The sequence below is a fragment of the Sciurus carolinensis genome, unplaced genomic scaffold (assembly GCF_902686445.1).
Source record: "Sciurus carolinensis unplaced genomic scaffold, mSciCar1.2, whole genome shotgun sequence".
Lineage (NCBI taxonomy): Eukaryota > Metazoa > Chordata > Mammalia > Rodentia > Sciuridae > Sciurus > Sciurus carolinensis.
The window spans coordinates 604,777-617,740 of record NW_025920131.1 but is presented as its reverse complement, the minus strand read 5'-3'; the positions used below and the strand labels follow the sequence as shown (position 1 = coordinate 617,740).

General features: G+C 37.2%; 1 long non-coding RNA gene across 1 annotated transcript in view; it reads left to right on the top strand.

The window, feature by feature from the left end:
• Window positions 1-6,740, top strand: part of LOC124974112 (uncharacterized) — a 49,845-nt gene extending 43,105 nt beyond the window's left edge. Inside the window, exon 3 of the long non-coding RNA XR_007106747.1 lies at window positions 6,130-6,740. This is a non-coding gene — a long non-coding RNA (uncharacterized LOC124974112). The remainder of the gene's footprint in view (window positions 1-6,129) is intronic.
• The last annotated feature ends 6,224 nt before the right edge of the window (window positions 6,741-12,964 follow it).

Here is a 12,964-nt window from a genome sequence, read left to right as displayed (position 1 = left end):
AGGACTGCATGTAAGAGCAACCCTTCTAGGATACACCCCCCGTTATCCATCTCCTCCAGCCATGATCCACCTGCTTATAGTTACCAAGCTACAGTGGACTGATGAGGTTGTAGCCTTCATAATCTGGTCATTTTACCTCTGGATATTTTTCCATTAACAGAGGAAGTTTTTGGAGACACCTCATATCCAATCTATAACAACTTCTTTCCATTTCTTCTTGGGTTATGCACCCCTTAGGGTTGTTAAGCCCTTTTTCCTTTTATTTTGCTCACTAGGCTGCCAGCTGGAGTGGCCTGGGATCAAAGTTGATTGAAATGACTCTTAGATTCCTTGCTCACTACTGCACAGTAGCTCAGAATGAGATGTACCATCTATTGGAGTTTACTTTGGGCAGATTATATCAATGCACTCCCAGGGTAAAGGTGGAATTCTAAACAGAATGTTCAAGCAACTGATGCCAAGTCTGATGGAAATGTTCTTGGGTGGAATATACTCCAGATTATATTGACCTCAAGGAACTGACCAGTACCTGTCTTTTCTGCCCATCTGAATGTTTGGTGCCTCCTGAAAATCCTACTTATAGCATGGAGTAACCAACTGCCCTGGGTGTAGGGGTTCCTATCTACTCTACCACACACACATGACTGTGGCCTTCTTGGGCTCAATTACTACATGCAATCATGTATTGTTTTAGTTTCCTGACCCTTTCCAGGTGGTCACAGAGTTACCAGACTCAAGGGGAAAGCGGCTGTACTCCCATCTCTGACCCAGATTCCATTCTGTATAGTCTTCTTTGTGCCTCTTTCACTGACATTTTACATGGGCTGCTCTGAGCCTCATAGTAGGTGCCGGCCAGGACTACATCACAGTATTTGCTGCAGTCTCTACTGTTCCCTTGAATAACTGTTCTCCAACTACTTCAATATCCATAGAGAAACTGTAAAATAAAGCCTACTGCTGCTTTACTATCTTAGCCCCACCTCCCAATTATTTCTTTAAGTATGCTTTTTCTCCCCTTTTCTCATGTTTTTGGATTCCTATTATTCATTGGTTAAGTCCCTTGATTGAGTCCCACAACTCCTGTGGGATTTCTTCTTCTTTCTTTATGCTCCTCTGATTGGATGATTGAAAATGTCTTCAAGTTCACTGATTCTTCGGTTCAATTTAGCCTGCTGCGTAGCTCTGTATTGCATTTTAGAATTGAGTCATTGTATTGTTCACCTCTTGCATTTGCTTTATAAATTTCTATTTCTTTTTCATACTGTCTTGTTTGTGTATTTTGTAAATCTTATTTAAATTTTTATCTGTCTATTATAGTTCACTGAACTGGAAGAAAATAATTCTGGAAATTTTGCCTATCATTTCATAGATTTTCCTTTCTTTAGGATGCATTGTTAGAGATTTGTTAGTCTGTTTTTCTTTCTTTCCTTTTTTTTTTTTTCCTTGAAGGTGTCGCACTTTCCTGAGTCTTTGCAATATGTGTCCTTGCATTGGTGTTTGTGCATTTGATGAGATAGCCACATTTTTCAACTTTTACAGTGTTCTTTAGCAGGGGTAAACCCTCACTGTTTAGTCTAGCTTGTGATTCTCATGGGCTAGCTGGTAATGATCTTGGGCAGGCAGAGCTTGCTTTCAGCTTTCTAGATGGCTATGTTGCTGCCTTTGCTCGCAAATCAGCTCAGGCAGCTGTTTACACTTTCCAGTCAAAGTGGGTTGTTGGATGCATTGCAATCACTTCAGATGGACCATGCCACAGGGTATGTTCCCAGGCAGATGACACCACTACTTTTGTTTAGCAATTGGAAAGGGTTCTATGAGGGGCCCTGGTGCTAGGTGGAATGCCTGATCAGGATAAGTGGGACCAGCTGCTATGTTCAGTAGAAATACATAGTTGAGGTTTGCTTCCATGCCTCAGTTGTGCCTCGGTGCACATTCTGAGGCTTGACTGGGCCCATTTTAAACTCCCATGTGCTGCAGAGCTAGCCACTGCTCTTTGCTATAATTCACTACAGTGGTTGTCTTCCTCTCTTAGACCTAGATTTAGGGTTCAAGGCTGCTTCTAGAGGCAAGCCAGGTGAACTTCTACCACTTTGGGAGCAACCAGTACAACTTTGCAGAACTGTAGTGTTAGATACCTCTGTTTGAGTGCTTCCCCTGTCAGGTACACAGAGTTACTGCCAAGATCTGCCTCCTAGTTGCTGCGGTCTCTGCCTCCTTGCTTTGTTTATACCTGATCTCATCTAGTCCATTTTCCCCCTGCATTCCCCATGTGATGAGACCAGAGTAGAATTCCTAGGAAGCATCTTGGAATGCTGGGGAAACTGGAAGTTCACCTCTTGTTGTTTTCCCTCTGTAGAAACTAGTCCCAAGGGAATCATCTCTATATGATACTAGGCTAACCTGGGAGAGAGGGAGAGAAAACAGGGTCAAAGTGAGACCATTTTTCTTATCTTTTTTATGTCTTTTATTACCCATTCTGTGGACCACACTAGTGACTCATACTTATTCCCAATTTTGAGTGTTTTCATCAAGGTGTTCTTGTTTGTATATGGTTGCTGATTGAATTTGCTATGGTTAGTGAAGATAGCTACCTCCTATTTTTGCCATCTTGCTGTCACTACTGTCTACCTTCTTATAATCATACTCTGTGAAAGTAGAACATGTACTCTGTCTTTGTTTGGACTAGTATAACAGAATACCACAAACTAGGTGATTTATAAACAATAGATATTTATATTTCACAGTTTGATAGCCTCAGAAATTTAGTATCAAGGCACTGGACTATTTGATGTCTGGTAATGGTGCACTTTGTTTCATAACCAGTCATCTTGCTGTAACCTGAACTCATGCTGTACACAGTTCTACCACTGAGCTATACATCCAACCTTTTTTGTTTTTTTTATTTTTAAAAGTTTTTCTAATTAGTTAACTTTACAGAATGATTTATGCACATTGATATATAAATGGGTTACAATTTCTCCTTTTTCTCATTATACATGTTGTAGTGTCACATCAGTCATGCAGTCACATATGTACATAAGGTGATAATGTCTGTTTCATTCTACTTCCCTTCCTGTCCCCATATCCCCTCCCCTCCCATCACTCCCCTCTGCCTAATATAAAGTAACTCTCTTCTTTCCTAGCACTACCCTCCATTGTGAATTAGCGTCTGCATAGCAGAGAAAAGATTTGACTTTTGGTTTATTGTGATTGGCTTATTTCACTTAGCATGATATTCTCCAACTCATTTATTTATGAGATTATGGCAAAGGCCATAATTTCATTCTTCTTTATAGCTGTTATATTCCATTGTATATATGTACCACATTTTCTTTATCCATTCATCTGTTGAAGGACACCTAGGTTGGTTCCACAGTTTACTGTGAATTGAGCTGCTATAAACATTGATGTGACTGAGTCACTGTAGTATGCTGATTTTAAGTCCTTTGGATAAATACTGAGGAGTGGGATAACTGGGTCAAATGGTGGTTCCATTCCAAGTTTTCTGAGGAATCTCTGTAGTGCTTTCCATAGTGGTTGCACCAATTTGCAGCCCCACCAGCAATGTGTGAGTGAGTATTCCTTTTCCCTCACATCCTCACCAACTTTTATGTTGCTGTATTCCTGATAATTCCCAGCTATTTATTTATTTATTTTTATATCAAAGCAAGAACCAGTAAAGGAAATGGATTCAAACTAAAATGCTTTTTCTCAGCAAAGGATACAATCAATAATGTGAAAAGAGAGCCTACAGAGTGGGAGAAAATCTTTTCCACATGTACTTCAGATACAGCACTAATCTCCAAAATTTATAAAGAAATTACAAAACTTTACACCAAAAATACAAAGAACCCAATCAATAAATGGGCCAAGGAACTGGGCAGATACTTTACAGAAGAAGATATACAGGCAATTAATAAATGTATGAAAAAGTGTTCAACATCTATTAATTAAAGAAATGCAAATTAAAACAACTCTAAGATTTCATCTTACTCCAATTAGAATGACTATTATCAAGAACACAAACAATAACAGATGTTGGCATGAATGTGGGGAAAAGGGCACACTTTTACATTACTGGTGGTGTTGCAAATTGGTGCAGCCACTCTGGAAAGCAGCATGAAGATTTCCCAGCCCTTTTTTATATTTTACTTTGAGACAGGGTCTCACTATATTGCTTCAGAGCCTTGCTAAGTTGATGAGGCTGACTGTACTTGAAATCCTCCTAGCTTAGCTTCCCAAGTGCTGGGATTAGGTATGTGCCTCCACACTTGGCTTTTTGTTTAATATTTTTTAAAATCAATTTTGATTTTGCTTTTGGACAGTGTTCTTTAAAGATGCAGTAAACAGTCTGAAACTTGTCACCCAAAGCACTTAAGGATGGGGGTGGTGGAGGAGAATTGAATGGTAAGCTAGATAGGAAAATTATGCCAGACCCTACTTTTTCAATGTCTGCTCCATGGATGCCCAGGGATTACTGTAGTCTTTTTGAGAGCAGCAAGGTCAAGTCCATTCTCATTACAACACTGAGATCTTGTTTGACTCTTAAGTGGTAAAGACATTTGCACTGATTGTAGAAAAGCCGTGAGTCTTGACTATCTCCCCAAGGCTTATGAGTAAATGGTTTGGTTCCCAAAGTTGTACTTTTAGAAAATGGTGATGGAGCCTTGAAAAATGGGGCCTCGTGGAAGGGTCCTAAGGTCATGGGGGCATGCCCTTGAGGGGGATTGTAAGACTGACTCCTTCCTCACTCTGCTTTGTTTCCTGTCCATGAAGTGAGTGGTTTTGCTCCACTATGTATTCTGCCATTATGTTCCGCCACAGGCCTCAAACAGTGGAGCCAATCAGTCATGGATAACCTCTAAAATAGTGATCTAAAATAAACCTTTTTTCTTTGTAAGTTGATTATTTCAGGTTTTGGTGATAGTAATGGAAAACTGACTAACATGTCAGTGGCACCTCAACATAAATGAAAGTGATAGCTCCAAATCAAGTTATCATTGTAATTCTTCACTGCTGTTCCCTCACAGGGAAAAAGCCAGTTTCTGTGAAGGGCCCATCAGAATTACTCATTTTATGAAAACTCCACACTTGAGTGCATCTTTGTAATATTCTCTGTAACATCGTGGACAGTACATATGAAGTGTTTTTACAAATAGCAAAATACAATAGCTGTTTTTATATAAAAGCATGTGTTAAAGTTGTTATTCAAACTTACATTGTTTTCAATAAATACCATTTCTATTTGAAAACATGACTATTAAACAGTGGTTACGCATGCCTTGATGTTTGCCAGACATTTTCTTGAACAAAGTAATTCTGTTACTTCAAGAGGGAAAAACAAAACAAAACAAAACAAAAAAACAGTATTTGTTGCCAATGATAAAATTCAAGTTCTAAAGCAAAAATTAGATGTTTTGAAATCTTATGTCTCCCTCCCTGAGATTGACAGTTTCTTTATTATGTAAGGCTTGATGATATTAGAGGTGATATTTTAAAAGAACTGATTTTGTTTATTATATTTTAAAACTTTGGAGCATCTGTGTTTCTCAGCAAACCAACATTTGGCAAATGATCATTCCAGTTGTAGGAGAGAGTAAATTTTTATGTAACACAGTATAAAATATTAATTGACAACAGTTTTATATTCCACATTTCAAGGAACTTAATGTAGCAAACAGTACTTTTAAAGTAACATTCATCCTTTTAACTACCTGCCTGCGGGTGCGTGATGCTGGATTTTCTTTCTAAACTTCTTTCAAATGACAAGTCACAAGAAATGGAATGCAAAATCAGATACAAGTCCCAACTATTAGACCAGATACTAAACAATTGTAAAACATTGCTATTCCCTTAAAGTAAAATTTTAAAAAATTATGTATGTTATTTATAGTAATATGTAATAGGTTTTTATGATTATTTGAATAAATTAGATGTTTTACACTTTTCTCAGTTTTAATATCTGACATGGTAAATAATGAAAAATACAATCCACAAGTCCCCAAAATTCCTTGGGATCTTATATAGTTTTTAGAAGTGAAAGCATCCTGACTCCAAGAAATTGAGAACTGCTAAAGAAAATGGCCTTGTGTTTCTTTGCAACTGAGTTTTTTTTTTTTTTTTTTTAAGGCGCTGATGGAGTTGCTGCTAATTGAACTGTATCCTGAGCTGAGAACTCATTTAGATCAACTTAAAGCTGGTCAAGTTGGAGACTGCACAAATAAATCACCAGAGAAATGTCTGTAATAGTAGACATGAAACATTTGCCTCTTTTCCACAAAGAACTTGACTGAGAACCATATTGATTTTTATTTTAGTAACCTCCTTCTAGTTTTATGTGAAATAAGCAGAATTGGGGGGAGGGGTCTTGATGCTGTGGTAGACAACAGAAATTTTTAAAAACCTGTTTATTAATTTTTAAGTAATAAAAATACTTTCAAAAGTTCAACAATACAGATTGAAATACAAATGTTAATATGTGATGAGACCCTAGGAAATATTTTAAATATTTATGAAACGGTTTTGTTTTACAATGAACTATGAATATTGTACAGTTAATTTCCTCACTGAGGATTCTGAACATTCCTATGTTATTTCACATGTACTGAAGAACATTGTTGTACAATGCTTTGTGTAAACTTATTGTGAAAACTTTATTGTCTTTATTTTTGCCAAAGATTTCCCATAGTTTGAAGCATTTGAAGCAATAAAATATAAAAAATTAATCACAGTGCTTTATGTTTAATCTTCTCGGAAAGAGATTGAAACAGGTGGGGCATTTCACATATTTATTTTTTTTATTCATTTTTATTTAAACAAATGGGATACATCTTGTTTCTCTGTACATGAAGTAGAGGCATACTGTTTTTGTAATCATACATTTACCTAGGGTAGTAGTTTTTAATTCATTCTGTTATCTCCCCCACCACCACCACCTGCAACTGAGATTTTTGTGTTTCTCTGATACTGTATTAATCTGGTGCTTGCTGAATGAGTTCAGGTGCAGAAATTTCTCTGGTCCTTCTTAGGTGTGCCATCACTAGGCTAAGATGATAGGATTTAGATAATCCCTCTGCCCCCACAGAACTTTCAGTCTGTGGGGAAGACATTAATCAGAGATTCACAAAAACAAATGTAAAATCACAATGGCAAGTGGTAACTGCTACTGAGGAAATGTGGTTGGAAAATGGTCTTTGGGTCAGAAAATGATTCACCAATGAAGCAAGATTGAGCATGTGATACATAAAAGTCTTTGGCACTGAGGAAGCCACCTGTGGAAGAGCATTGTAGAGGGAGGGAGGGAGCTGCCATGTCATGTGACTGTGGTCCTGGCAAAGAGGCAAGCTGGGCCATGGGGACTTCGGTGAACAGTGTCCAGTATGCTGGTGGCAATCCTTTTTAAGATATTTAGGAGATGCATTGTTTTTCCTCCATGTCTTCACTGCAGCTTCTCTAAACTTGCTCTCTGTCTTCATTGTACCTTATTTTCATAACTTGATCCCTCCCCCATCTTTCCCCACTGCAGGACCCCTCCCCACTTTATTTTCCTTGCCTGGTTCATTCCTGTTTAATTATAGTCCCTTTTCTTCTGGGTGATTGTTGCATTCCTCACATGGTTCTTAAAAAGCTTTTCCATTCTTCCTTTTTCATCATCTGCTCTAAACCTCAACTTTGGGGAGATGATCTCATCTCCAAATTTATTCACAAAGTCAAGGTCATAAACATGAAATTTCTAATTTTTTTCTGTATCAAAATTCTCATTGTTCTTCCCTTTTGCCCTTGAGAATTAAAAGTGTCCCTTTTTCTCGAAATACCCGAGACTGATATTTATTTTTATTTTGGTATTTAAATTTATTTTTTAAAAATAAATTTGCTTCTGGAGGCTGAGAAGTCCTCCAGATGCACTGGCATCTGGGGAGGGCCTTCCTGGTGCATCATGACATCATCTATCTCTGGCCTCTTCTCCTTTTCTACTTCCCTCCTCTTCTTTGACTTGCGATTCCTCTGCAGGATCTGTCCTTGGCTGACTTTTCTTTGATCTCCAGGGATCTCTTCTTCTGTGACTCAAAGGTAGCTGATTTCTGATTGTTTATCTTTTGCCTTAGCAGTTCTCCAGAACTATTTATAGATTCTAAATGCTCCATGTTCTCTAAAATACCACTGCCCTGCAGCCATTACTTTGTACCACTAGAGGAACACCCATCACACTATTTTATGATATATATTCATTTGCCTCTCATATGAACTTTCTGAATGCAGAAGCTGGAATTTTCTAGCTTTTGTTTTCTTCTACACCCTAATAGTAGGATATGATAGCAGGAGAGCAATAGTAATTATGGAAGGTACAAACTCGAAGACTGTCTCATGTTCCTACTACCTAATGTATATCCTTATATATCAACTGGATAATTTTTCTTTTCTAACATTGACTCCTATGACATTATAACGATATTCTTTTCTGAAACATTTTCAGACAAAAGAGGGAGTCGTTTTGAAGGAGACATTTGACAATCATGATTTTAAAAAAATACAACCATATTATACTGTAAGTAGTGGTTTGGTTCACAGTGGAGGTAGCTCACAAATAGCTACTTTAAATCTTGCATCAAAATATGTCATCAACAAAATTACAGCTATACCATTCTCCCACTGTGGAAAGTCTTCATTTAAATGATGAATATTCATTGTATTTCTGAACTTTGTTTGAATGTACTTTAGCTCATTTTCAATTGCTGTAACAAAATATCTAAGAACTAGGTACTTCATAAAGACCAAAAAATTATTTCTCAAAATTCTAGAAATCCAAGAGCATGGCACCAGCATTATGCCACATCATAACATGGCAGAGGGCAATAACACATGGTAGGACAGCAAACAAGCTAACTTGGATCTTTTTTCTTCTTGCAAGACTCTTAATGCCTGTAATCCCACTGGCTCAAGAGGCTGAGGGAGGAGGATCGCTAGTTCAAGGCCAGCCTCAGCAACTTAATAAGACACTAAATGACTTAGCAAGAGCCTATCTCAAAATAAAAAGGGTTGGGGTGTAACTCCCAGTACATACATATATACTTACACACATGCATACATACATACATACATACATACATAAAGCAAACAAGCCACTAAAGTCATTATGGAGGTGCCAGCCTCTGACATAATCTAATCCTAATTGCCCCCTAATGACCCTGCCTCCAAATTCCATAAACAAGAATTTGAGGATGAATTTTCCAACACATGAACTCTGGGAATACATTCAAGCCATAGTAGGGGTATACAGGCTATACCTGAGATATGCCAAGGCCTTAAAGCTTGGTATCCCTTTTTCTTTAAGATGATTAATATTTCAAAATGTGTACATTCAGGTGTGTTACCACCATCTTTCTGCATATTAATCATTGCTGTGGTTTTAGTATGAAGATAAATACATTTTTCTGAAGTAATTTATTGAAGAAAGTCAAGGGTATGGTCATGATGCAATGATGCTCTCGCTCTCTTCCTTGTGGGTGTGTATTTGTGAAGTGATGATTCATACAGATTTGATCCTCATCATTTGTCTATTTCATATTGGTAAATTTATCTACACACTAAAATATGTTTGTAAGCCAGGTACAGTGGCACATGCCTATAATTCCAGCAACTCCTAAGGCTCAGGCAAGGAGAGTCACAAGTTTGAGACCAGCCTCAGTAACTTAGAGAAGCTCTAAGCAAATTAGTGAGAACCTGTCTAAAAATAAAAGATGTAACTCAATAGTAAACTGTCTCTGGGTTCAATCCAAGTACGAAAAAAAATAAAAACAAAACAAAATCCCATACAAAATATATTTGTAACTTCAAAATAAATATCCGTGGAGATTTTATGGTTATTTGAGGACATGCCCTGAAATGTTTGAGTTTCCTAAAGTGCATGTTCCTAGCTTAGGTGGAACAAGGTGACATTCTGCCTTCTCTTTTCAGCTCTCACAGAGTAAACAAGTGTTCTTTTGGCAGTCTATTTAGTGCCACGTTTTTTGCATTTTTGTGCTTTTGGTTAGTGATTTTGCTGGCTAAAATGGCCCCTAAAAATAGTATTGAAGAGCTTCTAGTGCTCTTAAGATAAGAATGCCATAATGTGCCTCATGGGAAAATCTGTATGTTAAACAAATTTATTCATGCGTGAATTTGTGGTGTTGTTGGCTGTTAAGTTCAGCATTAATGATTCAAAATTATTTGTTTCTAAAAAGCTTTTTTGAACCTATAAAAGGTTACAGTCAGTTGATCAGTTGATGAAAATGGAACTCCAGAGACTGAGGGGAACCCTGGGTTTTCCCCAGGAGTGCTGGTTCAGTATTTCCTCATTCATCTTTGCTATGGTTTGGACATGGTTGGAGTGTGTCTCCCAGAGCTTCATTTGTCAGAAGCTAGTGGTGGTATGGGAGGTAATGGAACTTTTAAGAGGTAGAGCCTGGTGAGAGGTCCTTAGATTGTTGAGGGAGCTGCCCTCAGAAGGGATTTGGATAGCTCTTCTGGAAATTCTGGGCTCTCATGGGACCCCTGAGCTCTCTTCAGAGCAAGTAATAGGAATGAGCCTGATCCTTGAACCACTTTTTTGCTTCTATTTAGAGATGTGATCTCTCACTCTCACACATGCATCCCTTGTTCAAAGCATGTGCTGTTTGGACTTTCAGACTTCAAAACTGTGATCTAAATAAACCTCTTTTCTTTATAGTTAGCCTTCTTCAGGTATTTCATTATAGCAATGAAAATGGACTAATGTAAGTGATAGTACCATGAATGAGAAATTGTGTGAGTGAGTGTGTGTGTGTGTGTGTGTGTGTGTGTGTGAGAGAGAGAGAGAGAGAGAGAGAGAGAGAGAGAGAGAGAGAGAGAGATTGACTCCAGAAAGAAAAACAAATAAATTAGAAGGTACTGCATCATGCTCATACAGTTGTGGATAAGAAGAAAAGAGTTTATGGAACATGGATAAATGGCAGTTCGTTGTGCTAGCCCTAGAATATACTGTCAGTCCAGAGCAGCTTTGTTTCATCCTGAAGTGAACAAAAACGGTCTGTTTTGTTATAATCTGGAAAAGGTCTAGTTCTTTTTTTTTGCGGTGCTGGGGATCAAACCCAGGGTCTTGTGCTTGCAAGGCTAGCACTCTACCGACTGAGCTATCTCCCCAGCCCAGATCTAGTTCTTAGTAGAGTACAGAGTATAAAGGACTGTGCACTTAGTAATTCATATGTGCTCAATAGTTTGGGAAGTGACTATAGTACTAGGAGAAAGTCATTTTGTTCAGAAGATAGTGAGGAATTTTATTCTTTCTTTTGTACCTTCAATTATTCTGATTTATCCTAGCCATTTTTTCTCTCTGGTAGCTGCCCATGGGGGTTTTGTTGGTTGGTCTGGTTTTTAAGATAGAGGGAAGTTACTGGACCTGTGGAGTGGATTTCTAGTCATTCAGCTCCAGCTAGGTTAGTCCATGCCAAGGTGTCTCAAGTTCAAGAAACAAAATCAAACCAAAAGTAGAAATATTTCACCAGATTGTATCAAGCTGGATGAAATTTTAGGTATGGAATGACGTGAGGCTTAGAAAAAGCAGATGAACAACTGCTCTCATAAAAACTCCCATTTCTTTTTAAAGAATTATTGAAATTGAAAATCTTTCTGCACCCGATTTAAGTGTGGACTTGTGAATCCTGCAGTAAATCTTGCCTTGTCAGTATACTTAGTTTTAATATTCTTTTATAATTTTACCCTGGTCTTTAGTTTGCAAGTAAAATGAATATTGTCATTTTCAAAAGATCATTTTGTAATGTGGCTGTAAGTGACATTCTCAATGTGCCATGGGGCTGACTCCAGGTAACTGAGAAGTAAATCAGGTGATATTTACTCTCCTAATATTCCTGAGAGAAGTCCTAATAAACTGGGGGCAACGGGACAGAGCAGAATGCAGCTTTGTTTTGATGGTGCCTACCTATTCCTTAGAAATCTATTAAGACTTCATCTTCTGCAGCAGTTCTTGTCTGAGTTGCTCTTCTGTTTAAACAAACAAACAAACAAAGGAATTTTAAGTTCTGAGGGATAGATTAAAACTCACAATAGTAGTATACTTATTACTCCTTAATGCATTTTGAAAATGTACAATTTGGGCTCTTTTGAAACATCTTTATGAATTGTAAAATAAAGACAAGTATACAAATAAAAATAATCTAAATGCTCTGTAAAAGAAATAGATTTGTGCTTCTTAATATACTATAAGGTCTTCTATCTTACACTTAAAATGCAGAGGATCCTCCTCTATAAACAAACAAATTTTTAGTTTGCCATTGTAAAAGGTGAAAGAAGACACTTAGGAAGAAAATTAGCCTGGAGCTATTTTTTGTTTCACAAACAAATTCAGCAAAGGGATCAAAACCATTTATTTTTTTCCATGTCATAGTAATTTAATTGTACTTTCCTTTCCCTAAAATACAAAAAGGAGTACACAATGATTGCAATAGGATAAAATGTTACAAAAACTTAAGGATCAAATTGCTTCTAAGTTTAATTTGATTGATTTCTGAATAAGAAATATGATTTTAGAAATGACATTCTTTCTTTCTAGAGAGTATTATAAACAACCACAATAACAAGAAAGGAAAACTATTGTTTTAAAGTATGTTTGAATGAATAAATGTTTTGCAGATCACTAATACTCAGTAACATTATTTGGGAGTTTAGGGGATGATCTGGTTTGTATTACACATATTTACACCTTAAAATGCCTTGTGAATTAATTCAAGTTTTACTACAAACAGATGCTAAGAAATATGAAAATATGGAGAGTTTTGCTTTATGAAGATCATCGTTATCTAAGGGATACAATTGACCAGATTTTGAGAAACAGATTTGGCTTTTGTTTCTCCAGAGAGCGCAGTCAGATAAATTGGAAAAAATTGAAAAGCACGGCCGATCCTCCAAAGACAAGGAAAATGCCAAGTCTCTG